Below are 16,588 nucleotides of genomic sequence, written 5' to 3' on the forward strand. Positions count from 1 at the left end.
AGCCCCAGATATGGCGCTATTCCCTGGGGTGACCGTGACATGACTATATCGGACCACTTCCCTCGTGGAAAGGACAACACTTTGTCCTTCCTGGAGTAGAGACTTATTCTGGCTATGGACCCGCCTTTCTTGCACATAAGGTTTCTTCTGCCAAAAGCACCATCCGGGGAAGAGAAAGAATGGGAATATGAATTTCCAATACCCAGTAATGAAAAAGGAGTTAAATAAAACCCTTCGTGGGCAGGGCAAGCACAGAGCACCGGACTGCACCCCAGCACCTGCCCGCACCCCAGCACAGGCTGGTGCCTTCTTACCAGGGTCAGGTGGCTTCGCGGATGTCCCCTCTTCCACTGTGACCTCCTCCACCTTCACTAATGGTGCCCTGCCCTTTATTGGGGGCTCACTGGCTACTTTCTTCTTGGGGTCTTTTTTTCTCAGGCTCCGCCTTCCCTTCTCTCTTGCCAGGGCGGATGTTGCCAGGAGCCTAGGAGTGGGCCTGAGCTGAAGGAGCTTTGCCTGAGCCGGGCAGCAGGGAGGATGCGGGCTGGGGAGCACCGGGCAGGGGAGACATGGACTTGGAAGAGAGCCTGGGCCAGAAGACAAGGACAAAGGGCAGCTCAGGATTGGCCTCTGGGGGCCACTGCTCAAAACACCACAGCCATGGGCATGGACAGACAGACGGACAGACAGACAGTGTTCTGGTTACAGCCTGTTATAACACTCTGACCTAAAGCAATGTAGAGGAGGAATCAGCTCATTTGGCTTATGCTTGGCATGAGTCTGTCTGTGAGGAAAGCCAGGGTAGCAACTCAAGAAGTCCCCGCCCCCAAGCTGCACCCACTGAGGAATGTGCTCTGCTCCCCTCGCAGGCTTACTCACTGGCTCATGCATTGCTAGCCTTCATAGACAGCAAGCACTGCCTGCAGCTGCCTGGGCTCTGTTACACAGTTAACAGACAAGACGGTCCCTCACAGACAGGCCCACATTCCAGTCTGATCGAGACAGTCCCTCAGTCCCTCAACTGTGACACTCCCATCTCAGGTCCCGGACTGTCCAGTTGTCCAGTTGGTAGTTAACACTAACTGTGATGATGTGCTGAACCTGGGCCTGGTAAGGCTAGTGTTAGCAGTTGTTCCTGACAGATCTGGGAACCCTTATGCCTGCTGGGGGCCACCCTCTTGGCCGTGCACACCCTTCAGTCCACGGGGAGCTTATATGGCCCGACTTCCTCCTGACCTGATACAGACATTATTAATCTCATTTTCAAAGGTTGTTTTGGTTCTGGAGAGATGGCTTAGCAGTTAAGAGCACTGAGTGTTCCTCCAGAGGCCCTGAGCTGGACTCTGCAGGCACCAAGCATACATGTAGAGCCTGAATATGGGGATATACAGGCAAAATTCCCTACATATGGTATTTTGTGTTAGATTTCTTATTCAGGTTTAATTACTTAACATTCATGGTAATTGCTAAAAATAATCTATGTTCAGATATTCAAGTCTCCCCCTTTAAAAATGAACTGTAGACTCTCTGGAGAAGCAAGTCACCACCCAAATATCATTGTTTAATCGCTGCTTCTGACAAAAATGAAGCCATAGGGGGTTGGGGCGCAGAGCAGCAAAGGTTCCATAGCCATGGTAGAATGTGGCTTCCTCCAGGGCTTTGACCTGTTGCCCTTGCCAGACCTGGCCTCTCTTCAAAGAAGCGCCTTCCTTCATGTCTTTTCCCAGACAAAAGATAGAGGAGTTGTTCCGAAGGGTGGCTGAGGAGGGAAGTCGCCGGGAAGAAGAAGCCGGCAGGCTGGAAGCAGATCAGGTGCTAGAGAAGGAGGAGATGGTGCTGTGGCTGGCGAAGGAGGAGCAGGAGCAGTTGGAGAGGGAGGAGGTGGAGCGCCTGCAGAAGCAGGTGTGCGCCCTGCCCCAGCCCAGCTGGGGCTGTGCCCAGATGAATGGGGTGCAGAGTGGGTGTGGGCTGCCCCAGCCAGGGGCCCTTTGCACAGGAGCTGGGTGCAGAGCCCAAGCTGGCAGCTGCTCCACAGGGGTTCGCTCCCAGATGGTCAGGGCTGCTAAGCAGAAGAGGGGTTTGCAAAGGTGGGCAGTTGCTGAGTAAGGTGTGGGGAGCAGGGTTGCCAGACCGGGCATCAGCAGTGGTAGTTATCTGTTTCCAGAAAGAAGAGGAAGCCAGAATCCGGGAGGAGGCAGAGAGGGCTCAGCAGGAAAGGGAGAAGCATTTCCAGAAAGAAGAGCAGGAGCACCTGGAGTGGAAGTAGGTAAGGCCTGGGCCAGGGTCGGAACCGCAACCACATGGTTCTGCCTCCTTCCTGGGTCTCCAGTTGCCTGAAGCTGAGAACAAAAGGTCAGGAACAAAATGTCCTACCCTTGCCCAAGAAATGGCCCTCGGTATTAATTCCAAGAAAGCCGCCAGAATTTCCTCCTTTCCCAAAGCAAGTTGTCCTACCACAGCAGTTAAAATGGTTCCAACCTCTATTAATAACTCCAATTCAGACGAAGAACAGTGAATTATATTTTCTCCACGTTTTAATAATCTGCTACTGTTTTGTTTATCGCTGGCATGTGCCAGGCTGGGGTGCTTTGTGTATCTCATCGGCCTTCTGTGTGCTTTTTTGAGGCAACTTGAAGAGCTTATGAGAAGAACCAGGAGGATGGAGGCAGCCAATAACGTGCTGGCGTGGCCTTTCTAGCACTCTTCTGTTGTGGGAGGCAGGGCCCTCAGGCTGGCCTCGCTGACCTTGACCTTGATCATATAATGCCTGCCTATTTCCCAAGGGCTGGGGACTCCTGGCCTGGGCCCTGCTGGCTCTGACTTTATTTCCTTTCCAGTCACCTCCCCGCTTAGCGATCAAACCTAGGCCCTCACAGGTACTCCAGTGAGCACTCTACCACTAGGAACGTCCCTTTAAAATTCTTATATTGGTTTCTTTCTCTTTTTAGAAAATCACTGAGCAAAGAAATGGTGACGTAGCCAAAGGAGATCTCGCTGGAGAGACAGGTACTTCTTCTGTCAGTGCTCATGTGCATGTGTGTGCCCACAGATGCCAGGAGAGGATGTCAGATCTCCTGGAATTAGTTCCAGCTGGCTGCAAACTGCCTGGTGTGGCTGATTGTAACTGCTGAGCCTTCTCTCCAGCCCCTAAGGCAATGGTTTGCAGCCTGAGGGTCACACTCCCTTAGGGGATAATATAGCTGATATTTACATCATGATTCATAACAGTAGCAAAATTACAGTTATGAAGCAGCAAAAATATTTTTGGTTGAGATGGATGGCCACAGCATGAGGAACTGTATGAAAGGGTTTCAGCGTTAGGAAGGCCGAGAGCCCCCGGTCTAATGGGTGACTTTAAATGTACACAACTTGATAGGATTTTGTCTGTTTGGGGATTTTGTTTAAACTAGTTTAAACTGTCTCATTCTGTAGTTTCTGTACAGTCTAGATCTGGATTCTCAGTGCACCTGAAGAAAATCTCGAACTCCTTGTCTTCCTTCCTCAGACTCCCAAGTGCTAGTGTTACTGGGCCTGCATTACTACCCCCCGGATGAAATTTACATGTCCATTACTTGTATTTATGACAAGTCTTAGAATAAAAGATTTAAACATCATCTCTCTTAATCCTGACTTCAAGAGAGAGGTACACTTTAAAACATGCTGATTTCATCATAACTTGTTATTCAACTTGTAACTGTGGTCTTTGGGCAAGTTACTGTTTCTTGGAAATCTTAAAACAAAAGTAGCTTAAATAAAAATGCAATCAGCCTTCGTTTCTGTAGTCCCATCTAGGATCAGTTTCATCTCTGTGTGAGGGTCTTGGACAGTGGCAATATCGTGCTTGGTCACTGATGCACTAGTTGCTCTGTCCAGAGAGCATTCTATGGTGATTTGCTTTGAATCCTTCAGTAAAAGTGTTCCGTGTCAGCCAGTCAAGTCAGTCAGCCACTTCATCAGTTGGTTTGATTTCAGTGTTTATGTCCAGAACTAACTTAGTACAAACAAAAGCAATAGTGACAGTTATTTCTGCCCTTCAGTGAAAACTTTGCTTGTGTTAACGCATTTAGTAGCCTGTCAGGCAGGTCCTGTTATCCAGGAAGGATTAGGGTTTCCCTTGCCCAGGGTCCCACAGGCAGTGAGTTGTACCGTCAGGTGAGAGATCCAGGTTCTGGTCCTAGAGGATGGTTTGATGGCGGCATGTTAGTAAAGGTTTGCTCCCCTTGTGTATGCAGAGGTGTCTGCACTGCCACAGATGAACTCTCCAGGAAATGGAGAGTCTGCACAGAGCCCACAAGGAGTCGCTTCACAGTTGTCCAAAGGAACCACAGAGAGGTGAGCTCAGCAACTGAGGCCTTTTTCACTGAGGGAGGATGTGTGTGTGTGTGTGTGTGTGTGTGTGTGTGTGTGTGTGTGTGCGCGCGCGCGCGCGCGCGTGCGCGCACACGTGTGAGTGTGCGTGCACGTGCGTGTGTGTATTACAAAGTGCCATGTTTACCCCACCCAGGTAGAATGCCAGAGTTTAAAAGGAAGGTTCATTTTTCTCCTTAATTTTTTTCTAGAACTTGTATCTCTAAAAAAGGGGAGTCCCTTTTTCTTTACTCCTCATGGTGAGATCTGAGTGCGTTGTAAGGACAATAACCAACAGCTGTCCGACCTCAACGGTGCAGGCTGGCCACCCTGGCATCTTGGAAATCTAAAGCAGAACTAAAAATGCAAGGCCATGTGGGCCACAGTGAGAGCTCAAAGCAGAACGGTCTGTGGAGAACAGAGATGGAGAGGAAGGGGAAGGGGGTCCCGTTCATCCTGTACCAAGAGTGCTTCGAATGCCACAGTTTCTTATGTACAGAAAAGTTGGGTACAGTAACCCCAGGACTTAAGGAAACTGAGGCAGGAGATTGTTGGAGATCTGAGACTGGTCAGCACCACGTAGAGAGACTGATTAAACCCAACACAGATAGAATGGTTGGTTCGTGACTGATTCCAGCACATAGGAGACTAAAGAAGTTGGGTTGGAGGCCAGCCTGGGCTACAGAGTGAGACCCACCCACCCCCAACTCTACAACAAGCAAAAACACGTGAAACACAAACAAGAAAAGTAGATCACAGTGGCACACACTTGTAATCCCAGAACTTGGAATATTGAGACAGGGGTATCTGATATTCAAGGTTACCCTGCCTCTGCCTCACCTCTAGGTTGAGACCCTGTCTTCATGCAGGGACAATGAGAACTAATTTGCATCTTCACCAGCCATGTATAAGGATTCAACTCCCACCCCCATCCTCCCTAGCCCCCCACCCCACCCCGTCCCCCACCCACAGTGTCCCTGCCAGTATCTTCTTCAAGCCCCGAGCCCTCTCCTCACCCATATTCTTTCTGCATAACAGATTCCCCATGAAAAGCATAGAGAATTTTATGGGCATCAGGTTCTCAGACTGGTTGACCTGTAACTCACTGTGTAGACCAGGCTAGCCTCATTTGCAGAGATTCCCCTGCCTCTGCCTCCTGAGTGCTAGCACTGTAGGTGTCTACCACCATGCCCAGACTCACATAGAGTTGAAAAAGGGTGGGATCAGTAAAATGGTCAGCAGGTAGAAGTGAGGGTCACCAATCCTGATGACCTGAGTATATAATCCAGCCGAGATTGGAAGGTTCCTATGTCCCTGAATTCTGATGGTCTCATTTAAGCCTGGTGGTGTTGGGACAGATGTTAGGTTCTCCTCACCTCTGATCCTATGATCCTAGATGTGTTAGAGAACCTGAAAGTGTCGCGTCCTAGTGTCGAGTCCTCAGGATGTTTGTTGGGACTGGCTGCAGAGTTTGTATCCAAGGTAAACTAGCCCAGACTGGAAGGCTACACAGCCTTACTTTTTTTTTTTTTTCGGATTTTTTTTTTTTTATTATTGAGTATCTTCTTCATTTACATTGCCAACGGTAAAACCTTTCCCAATTTCTCCCCTCCCAAATTGTCCCTCCCCAAATATTCCCAAACCCTCCTCCAATCCCCTGCATCCATGTATGTGCCACTCTACCCAACACACTCCCACCCCTCCACCACACCCATCGATTTCCCTTTGTTGGGACCTCTATTGAGCCTTTACTTACACACAACTAGTTGTTAAAATATGAGTGGTTTAGCCAGGTTAGCATTGTAATTTTTTGACAAAGTTAATAAATGTCACAGCCCTTCAAACCCAATCCACATCATGGAGGTCACATATATGAGTTCTATAATGAGATTAATGAGTTATATAATTAGGAGATGCCTGAGGTATTTCCTTGCATGAAGAAAGAATTGAATGCTAGGAAGGACAGAATCCGTGGAGACAGTAAAAGTAGCACCTGTATTCCTATAGGATAGTTGATACCTAAGGCTAGAATTCTTTTGAGAGGGTTCTGCTTTAGGTATTTTATAGGGCCCCTGTGTCCTCCCTTCCCTTATGGTTTTAGCTCCCACAATGAGTCTCATAATGTTTTCTGGGAATAAGAAGGCTTATATAAGGAAGCCTGCTCTCCGTTTTCTAGTCTACCTATGTCCATCTAAATTGCCTTCATGCCCCATCTCAGAGATTGTCACTAAGTGTTGTCAGGAAAGTGGGTGATGACCCCCCCAGATGCTTCATGCTGTGAGGGGGCATAATCCAGGGAATTGTCAGTCCAAGAGAGGGGGGACTCCCATGAGGAGTTCTGGAACTGCTCCTATTTTGACAGGCAGTATATATCTGAGGCTCCATTTAAAGGGCCATCGGTAGAAGTAGAAGGGCAGAAGGGAGGGAGAGAATACTAGACGCCACTGCATAAAAAACTAAATAGGTGACTGTTTTCTGAAATGTTGCGTGTAGTAGCAACTGAAGCAAGGCTGGTCTGGAGAGTGATGAACCCAGGATCTTCTTTCAGACACTTTGGTAGCTCTTGGGCTGACCAGACACACACTGAGGTCTTTTTCACATGACTTCTAAAGAGAGAGAAAGAAAATCAATTTAACCTAAGACTCAAATGACAGTTAAAACTAGGGGGATTATCTCTCTTGGTTACAGGTTGATAATGCAGTGCTGAGTTGTATCAAGGATGTGACATTCTATGTCTGGGCAGCATTTTTCTTATCAAGAAGAAAATGACTAATGAGAAATGGTTGTCTGAACAACATTTCATATGGTCTTAAACCTAATGTCTAGGGAGTACAGTACCTTAAACTGTTCAAGAAATATGCCAATCATTTTATTTTTTGTTTGAGACCATACAGGTGGACAGCATTAGCTATACTTATTTATCTTGATTTGGCAAGGCCAGGAGAAGATAAGGTCCTTGGGTGTTACTTGAACATGAGAGCATCTAAGCTTCCTTCTACAACCATGCTCATTCTATGTGAGGATAATTCTAAGGCCATGCTTAGCCATGTCTTTACTTTAAACATTCAGGAAAGATCTAAGAAGGGTCCTGTAAAGATAGACATTCCTCTTTGTAGAGTGGACTATGGTTTGAGTGCACTAGGTGGACCCTCTATGGCCTCCCTGTACAAAGAAAAGGTGATTCCTCACAGTTAAATAACACTTTTTAAGAGATACCTGTGGGGCCTACATGACCTTAGATGCCAAGGAGGAATATATTGTCCTATTTAACGAAATTTGATTTGATTTGATTTGATGGTTTTCTGGTTCTACACTTCTGGAATAAGAAAATATTGTACTTGTGTTTAATTGTATGAGCGACCACATCCCACACTATCTAGATAGTACTAGATATAAGTCACTGTACTTCAAGAACCTAATCATGAACTGTCCACATGCAAAACATTAGTAAAAATAGATAAAGCAAATTATAAAAATGTACCTGAACCATACCTTGTACTTCTTGTCATCTTGGGGTGCCCTCTGTCTTTTGGGGTCACACCTTCCTCTGACTAGTTGTGTCAGGTGACATGCAGCAGCACAGGGTCCAGAGGCATGTGCCAATTCTCTTCTTCCATTTGGCACAGGCCCTAGGCTGCGGGCATCTTGGAGTGAAAGGTCTCTTTCTTTCTGGGTCACTTGATTGCTTTTGGCAAGATGGCCATTTTTATTATATTAATCTGGCCAAACCACAAGCATGGGAGATTTTTCCATCTTCTGAGGGCTTCTTCGATTTAATTCTTCTGAGACTTAAAGTTCTTGTTATAGGGATCTTTCACTTGTTTGGTTAGAATCACTCCAAGATATTTTATATAGTTTGTGACTATCTTGAATGGTGTCATTTACCTAATTTCGTTCTCAGCCTGTTTATCCTTTGAGTACAGGAAGGCTACTGATTTGATTGAGTTAATTTTATATCCAGCTACTTTGCTGAAGTTGTTTATCAGCTGTAGGAGTTCTCTGGTGAAGTTTTTGGGCTTATTTAAGTATCCTAGCATTTCATCAGCAAATAGTGATAGCTTGATTTCTTCTGTTCCAATTTGTATTCCTTTGAACTCCTTTGGTTGTCTAATTGCTCTGACTAGAACTTCAAGTACTATATTGAATAGATAGGGAGAGAGAGGGCAGCCTGGTCTAATCCCTGATTTTAGTGGGATTGCTTCAAGTTTCTGTCTATTTAGTTTGATGTTGGCTGCTGGTTTGCTGTATATTGCTTTTATTATGCTTAGTTATGGACCTCGAATTAGTCTTTTTTCCAAGACTTTTAACATGAAGGGATGCTGAATTTTGTCAAATGTGTTTTCAGCATCTAATGAAATAACCTCGTGGTTTTTTCATTTCAGTTTATTTTTGTAGTGGATTACATTTATGGATTTCCATGTATTGAACCATCCCTCTCTCCCTGGGAAGAAGCTTACTCCAGAGTGTTTAATGATCTTTTTGATGCATTCTTGGATTAGTTTGGCACCAATTGTATTGAGTATATTTGCATGGGTTTTCATAGGGGAAACTCATCTGAAGTTCTCTTTCTTTGTTGGATCTTTGTGTGGTTTTGGTATCAGCGCAATTGTGGCTTCATAGAACAAGTTGAGTAGTGTTCCTTCTGTTTCTATTTTGCACGGTAGTTTCAAGAGTATTGTTATTAGGTTTTCTTCATAGGTCTGATAGACTTCTACACTAAAACCTTCTGGTCCTGGGCTTTTTATGGTTTGGAGATTTCAATGACTGCTTCTATTTCTTTAGGGATAATGGGTCTGTTTAGATGGTTTACATGATCCTAAATTAATTTTGGTGTTTGATATCTCCCAAGAAATTTGTGTTTCCTCCAGATTTTCCAGTTGTGTAGGCTTTTGTATTGGAATATGACAATTTTTCGAATTTCCTCAGTTTCTGTTGTAATATCTCCCTTTTCGCTTCTGATTTGTTAATGTGGATACTGACTCTGTGCCCTCTGGATAGTCTGGCTAAGGGTTTATCTATCTTGTTGATGTTTTCAAAGAACCAACTCCTGGTTTTGTTGATTGTATAGTTCTTTTTTTTTTTTTTCTAATTGGTTGGTTTCAGACCTGAGTTTATTTTCTGCCATGTACTGCTCTTGGGTGTATTTGCTGGCCTTTGTTCTATAGCTTTCAGATGTGCTATTAAATTGCTAGTGTATGCTCTCCACAGTTTCTTTCTGGAGGCGCTCAGAGCTATGAGTTTTCCTCTTAGCACTGATACCATTATATCCCATAAGTTTGAGTATGTTGTACCTTTATTTTCTTTAAATTCTGAAAAGTTTTTAATTTCTTTTTTCATCCTTGACTAAGTAATCATTGAGTAGAGTGTTGTTCAGCTTTTTTTTTTTTTTTAAATTGGGGATCTCTGTTATTTTGTTGCTATTTAAGTCCAGTTTTAATTGCTTAATTTAGACCATATTGATTCAATAGGAGGCATGGGATTATTTAAATCTTCTTATATTTTTTGAGGTCTAGTTTTGTGATAGTTATACAGTCAGTATTGGAGAAGGTACCATAAGATGGAGAGGAGAATGTATTTTCTTTTGATTTAACGTGAAATGTTTTATAAATACCTGTTAAATCCATTTGGTCCATAGCTTCTGTTAGTTTCACAGTGTCTCTGTTTATTTTGTTTTTCCCTGATTTTTCCATTGATGAGAATGGGGTGCTGAGATCTCTCCAGCAACTGAGCAGGCTGGTACAGCCAAGAGTGCAGAGAACTCCAGAGTGTCAAAGTAGGTGGGACAGGGTCTGCCATCTGCACCCAGGAGCTGGGCAGTGCCAGAGCACTCTGAGCCAGGGGAGAGACGCTCTCCCAGGGGTGCTGAGACAGGGTTGCAGGCACACAGGAAGGAGAAGCACCAGCCAGACACAGCAGGACCAACTAAAACCAGAGATAACCAGATGGTAAAAGGCAAACATAGGAGCGTTACCTACAGAAAGAAAGGCAACATGGCACTGTCTGAATCCAAGTCTCCCACAACATCAAGTTCTGGATACCCCAACACATTGGAAAAGCAAGATTTGGATTTAAAAATCACAGCTCATGATCCTGATAGAGGGTTTCAAGAAGGACATATATAACTCCCTTAAAGAAATACAGGAGAACACAGGTAAACAGGTAGAAGCCCTTAAAGAATTACAGGAAAGCACAACCGGAACAGGTGAAGTAATTGAACAAAACAATCCAGGATCTAAAAATAGAGGTAGAAACAAAAAAAAAAAATCACAAAGTGAAACAACTCTGGAGAGTGGGGTGTTGAAGTCGCCAACAAATATTGTGTGAGGTGTAATGTGTGCTGTGAAGTTTAGTAAAGTTTCTTTTATGAATGTGGGTTCCCTTGCATTCAAAACATAGATGTTCAGAACTGAGAGTGCTTCTTGGTAGATTTTTCCTTTGATGAGTATGAAGTTTCCTTCCTTAACTTTTTTGATGACCTTTGGTTGAAAGTCAATTTCATCTGATATTAGAATGGCTACTCCAGCTTTCCTGGGACCATTTGCTTGGACATTGTTTTCCAGCCCTTTACTCTGAGGTAGTGTTTGTCTTTGACACCAAGGAACATTTCCTGTATGCAGCCAAATTCTGGGTCTTGTTTACTTACCCACTCTGTTAGTCTATATCTTTTTATTGAGGAATTGAGTCCATTGATATTAAGAGAAATTAAGGAATCGTGATTTTTGCTTCCTGTTATTTTGATGTTATTTTTATGTTTGAGTGGTTATCTTCTTTTGGGTTTGTTGAAAGGAGATTACTTTTTTGCCTATGCTATGGTGTCCTTTCCCTCCTTGTTTGGCATTTTCTATCTATTATCCATTGTGGGGTTGGATTTGTGGAAAGATATTATGTAAAAATCGTTTTTTTCATGGAATATCTTGGTTTCTCCATCTATGGTAATTGAAAGTTTTGCTGGGTGTAGTAGCGTGGCTTGGCATTTGCATTCCCTTAGGGTTTGTATGACATTTGCCCATGATCTTGTAGCTTTCATAGTCTCTGGTGAGAAGTGTGGTATAATTCTGATAGGCCTGCCTTTATATGTTACTTGACTTTTTCTCTTACTGCTTTTAATATTCTTTCTTTGTTTAGTACATTTCGTGTTTTGATTATTATGTAACTGGAGGACTTTCTTTTCTGGCCCACATTTGGAGATCTGTAGGCTTCTTGTATGTTCATGGCCATCTCTATCTTTAGGTTGGAAAGTTTTCTTTTATAATTTTGTTGAAGATATTTCCTTGCCCTTTAAGTTGGGAATGTTCTCTCTCTTCTATACCTAGTATCCTTAGGTTTTGTCTTCTCATTGTGTTTGGATTTTCTGGATGTTTTGGGTTAGGAGTGTTTTGCCTCTTGCATTTTTTTTGACTTTTGTGTTAATGTTTTTTTCTGATATCTTCTGTACCTGAGATTCTTTCTTCTATCTCTTGTATTCTGTTGTTGATGCTTGCTTGCATCTATGGCTCCTGATCTCTTTCCAAGGTTTTCTCTCTCTAGGGTTGTCTCTCTTTGTGGTTTCTTTATTTCTTCTATTTCCATGTTTAGATCCTAGATGGTTTTGTTCAATGTCTTCACCTGTTCTGTTGTTTTTTTCCTGAAAAATTTTAAGGGATTTTTGTGTTTCTTCTTTAAGGTTTTCTATTTATTTACCTGTGTTCTCTTGTATTTCTTTGAGGTAGTTATTTTTGTCCTTCTTAAAGTCTTCTATCATCATCATGAGATCTACATTTAAATCAAAGTCTTTCTTTTATAGTGTGTTGGGTGTATCCAGGACTCTCTGTGGGGGAAGAACTGAGTTGTGGTGATGTCAAGTAGCCTTGGTTTCGGTTGCTAATGTTCTTGCACTAGCCTTTTGCTATCTGGTTATCTCCGGTGTTAGCTGGCCTTGCTGTCTCTGTGTCTTATCTGTCCTGCAAGCCTGTATGTCAATACTCCTGGAAGATCTGTTCTCTCCAAGAGGAATTTAGGTATGGAGATCTGTGTTACAAGGTCAACTCTGTGATGCAGACAGTAGCCAGAAGGATCCTGTCCCCAGATGATCCTTGGTTCCTGTGTCCTGATGGCTCTGAGCCAGTCTATCTTGGGCCAGGAATTTGAAGAGAAGTGGTGGTCTTACCTGTGCTCACAGGTATGTAGGCACTCCTGGGAGACCAGTTCACTCCTGGTGGAATTTGTGTATGTAGCTCTGTGGTCCAGGATAATCTCTGGGAGCAGACAGAAATAGGAAGCCGCCTGTCCCAGGCAGTCCCTTGGTTCCCTTGTCCTGAAGGTTCTGGGTGGCTTCCTCTGGCCAGCAGGGGCAGTACTACCTGCACTCACAGGCCTGCCTGCAGTCCTGGGAGGCTTGCTCTCTCCTGGTACAATTTGGGAATGGAACCCTTTGGCAGATGATGGTCTCAAACCACAGACAGAAACTGGACGGCTCCTGTTGATAAGCTAAATCTTAAAATGTAGGTATTTTCTATAAGTTTCAAATGTTCTCTAATAACTTTAGAATATGCATAGTAAAAATGAGAGCTAATTCTCCCGACTCTACAAATTTCTGAGCTTGAGGCCATGTTTGACCAGTGGCTCTCTGTGTTATCTAGGAAAAGTCATTCAGCTGTCTTCAACCTATGTCTTCTTTCTCTGTGATATAGAGAGACAATAACTACATGCCTCATAGAGATGTGAGACAAGAAAATTGCTGTATGATTAAAATAGAGACTGGTGGAAGAGCACCACTATGAGATAGTTAGAGCCAGAGGAATCTGAGAGTTTCACCTTTAAACTGTATTTTATCTTAAAGTTTCACATTTCCCAATACTTCACTTCCCCTCTTGCATACATGTCTTTTGATGGTTTTGGTGTTACTTATACAATGCGCAGTTAGGTTAGATGGCTGTTGTTTATGTTTCTCCATACAGTATGCTCAAAACATTCTCACCTCCCACCCCTTTATCCTATGTGCTTTTCTATAGGAGGAGGTTCCAGTACTAAAGCCTGGCGCCCTAATTGGTTCTTCATTTGGTCAATAAAGGAGACTGGGAGCCAATTGCTGGGTGGAAGGGACAGGTGGGGATTCCAAGTCCCAGGAGGAAAAGTAGATGCTGGAAAAGAGAAGGGGATTTTTCAGCCAGGCTTGAGAAGGAGAAGGAAGAAACAATCATGTAAAATCTCTGAGAAGTCAGAACCAGTGGCCTCTGCCAATGGTGGATAGCCAAGGAGGTTGGTAATCTGACACTGGCTAGCTGATAAGTCGGGGACAGGAGATTCTGTGCCCAGGGATTGTGCTAGCTGGCAAGTTCTAAAGTAATAATCCTGTCTGAGTGTTTTTCATCCGGGGAGCCAAAGTGGGCAGAGAGAGAGAGAAACTGGCCAGCGATGGCAGCTTGGTGAAACTAAGCCAGAAGGAACAAGAGAGGCCAGAGTGAACCAGTAGAACACAGCAGCTCCTGGGCAAGCTGGAAGTGGGGCTGGGGTTGCCGATCTCAGATCTAAGCCACAAGGTCCAGAGCACTGGCCTCGGGTCCAGGGAAAAGACAGGCACCTGTTTTTTTTTTTTTTTTTTTTTTTTTTATAATTACATGCTGTATTTTCCTGAATCTCGCATCCTTTCCCCCTTTCTTTCTAATTATTAATTATAACTTTCTATAGTTTTCACAGACAGAGGATTCAAGAAGTATCTCATTTTTTCTCTTTTGCTGCTTTATCTATCATTATTTTTTTTCTGATGAAAAACTATTGAATACCTCTTATTTCCACCTGCCCTCTACCTCCCACTTCCAGTCTTATTCTCTAAAATCTGAGTATAGTCCACTCAAGATTTGGTACTGAAGTCAAAGGTGGGCAGTCACTGGAAACTGGCTAGAACAATATTCGCTTAGTGGTAATTTATCGAAGCTGTAGTTGTATTTTATCCCATGAGCGTCTCAGCTTGAGTTTCCAACTCCTTGGCTCTTTAATCCCTTGAAGGTATTCTGTACTCTCTATTTACATAGGTGTGTATGTAAATGTAGATGATAGACATGTGTATAATTCATTTGTATCTATAGTCTGTGATATGTATTTATTAACATGCACAACACATATTTTTTTCTGTGATATAAAGTGTGTGATCAGAGATTTAACCTTAGTAGTTGATATTGGAAGGAAAAAAGCTGTATCACCTTGGTCAGTGATATCCTGAAAATCAGGATTCTGGCAGGCTTTTGCCTAAAAGTGTTACCCATCAGGTGCCCTGGATAATCTGGCTAGCTTTAGGTCTGTTTGTCACCAGCAAGATCTATTTTTGAGGAGAGAGAATCTTGACTGAGAAAATGCTCCCACAAGATTGGTCTGTGGATAAACCTGTGATGCATCCTTTGGATTGATGATTGATGTGGATGGGCCCAGATTGTTATGGGCCAGGCTATCCCTCGCCAAGCAGTCTTAGTGTAAGAAAGTGTGTTGAGAAAGCCATCGAGAGCATGCATGTCCTGCCTCTGGGACCGCCCTGTTTGAGTTCCTGCCCAACTTCCCTCAGGGATAGATGAGGGTGTAAAACTGTAAACTGAAATAAAGCCCTAGTTGCTTTTGATCATGAGTTTGTCACTCCAAGAGAAACCCTCAGACACTGATGGACTTAGCACTAAATAACTGAATGCCTCACTGCCTGCCACTGCTATTCCTTTGTTCTGATTCTTCATTGCCATCCTCTGGTCCTTGCTTTTGGAATTTAGTGCTTTCTCCAGGCCCCAGTATCATGAAATTCTACAACTTATATTAGAGAATCATAGCAAAGAGTTTGTACTGAGTCACAGAGGGGCCCACAGGTAGAGATTTAAAGTAATTCTTGAAATATTAAGACCATGGGCTCTCTGGCAAAGATGCTCTATGTTTTGCACTGTGACATGAACAAGTGCTTGTAGGCCAGAGATGGAGTGTGACAATTTGTATGGTCAGTGTCCTCACTTTGATATGTCTAAAGCTTGGTCATCAGTGTAGCAGCATTCAACATTGAGGCCTTGTGTGATCAGATTATGAATAATCCAACATCATGACTCAATGAATAATCCATTTATAGGCTTGCAATATCTCAGAAAAAGGTCACTGATATTATATGAAACCATGCTTTGGTTGTTTATTACCACCAAATAAGCAGTTTTATTCTATAACTTGTTGGCAGTCATTTTAAAAAATATGTTTCTGGCAATACATCACACTTATTAAAATTCTTTGAAAAGCACATATGAGACAATCCACTTTGGTGCCCTCTTATCTCTCACCACTGTACAGCCCAGAGGAGAGAAAGATGAAGAATTCCAGGAAGAGCAATTAGGTGTGACCCAGTCAGGGATGACAGCTTCTGTCTCTAGAACCTTCTAATGCCTCTCCACAAAAGAGATGCTTGGAAATGTCAAGACTACTGACTGGGATCACAGGTGACTGGAGTCTTCTGTGACTAGCGATCCTGCTGACCTCAGGGATATACCCACTGGAGGACCAGATGAATGGAGTCCCTGTGGGTTTGTGGTCCCCTTTAGCTGGAACCAAAGCTGACTGAAGTCCCTCTAACTGCTATCCTCACTGAATGTAGGAACCATTCACTGGAGGCCCCACAAACCGGAAACCCCGCTGTCTAGGACCTATGCTCATTGGAGTCACTTGAATCCTTTTTGAATGGAGCAGCCTGTGACTAGACTTCCCACCGAATGATGTCCCTAGTGGATGGAGAACCCACTGACTGGAATCTTTGTTGACTAGAGTCTGTGCTAGCGAAGATGCCACTGATTGGACCCTCTTCTGGCCTTGAGACAGTTCTACTCACCTTGGGAAGTTGACTTACAACCAAGGGTGGAGTGGACAGTGAAGGGATGCAAAAACAGGGAGTTTTACATCCAACATGGGAACAAGAGTTCAGACATCTTAATATATAAATAGCACTCCTCCGTTCTTCTTGTACCTCCTTTGATGTGTGGATTATGTTTTGGGTATTCCAGTTTTCTAGGTTAATATCCACTTATTAGTGAGTGCATACCATGATTCACCTTTTGAGTCTGGGTTACCTCACTTAGTATGATGTTCTCTAGCTCCATCCATTTGCCTAAGAATTTCATGAATTCATTGTTTCTAATGGCTGAATAGTACTCCATTGTGTAGATATACCACATTTTTTGCATCCACTCTTCTGTTGAGGGATACCTGGGTTCTTTCCAACCCAAAACATAATCCATACATCAAAGGAGGTACA

General features: G+C 43.6%; 1 pseudogene; it reads left to right on the forward strand.

Annotated features, from left to right (window-relative positions):
* The window catches only part of LOC127673527 (ensconsin-like), a 266,418-nt pseudogene that overhangs the window by 4,199 nt on the left and 245,631 nt on the right, over positions 1 to 16,588 (forward strand).

The sequence above is a fragment of the Apodemus sylvaticus genome, chromosome 23 (genome assembly GCF_947179515.1).
Source record: "Apodemus sylvaticus chromosome 23, mApoSyl1.1, whole genome shotgun sequence".
Lineage (NCBI taxonomy): Eukaryota > Metazoa > Chordata > Mammalia > Rodentia > Muridae > Apodemus > Apodemus sylvaticus.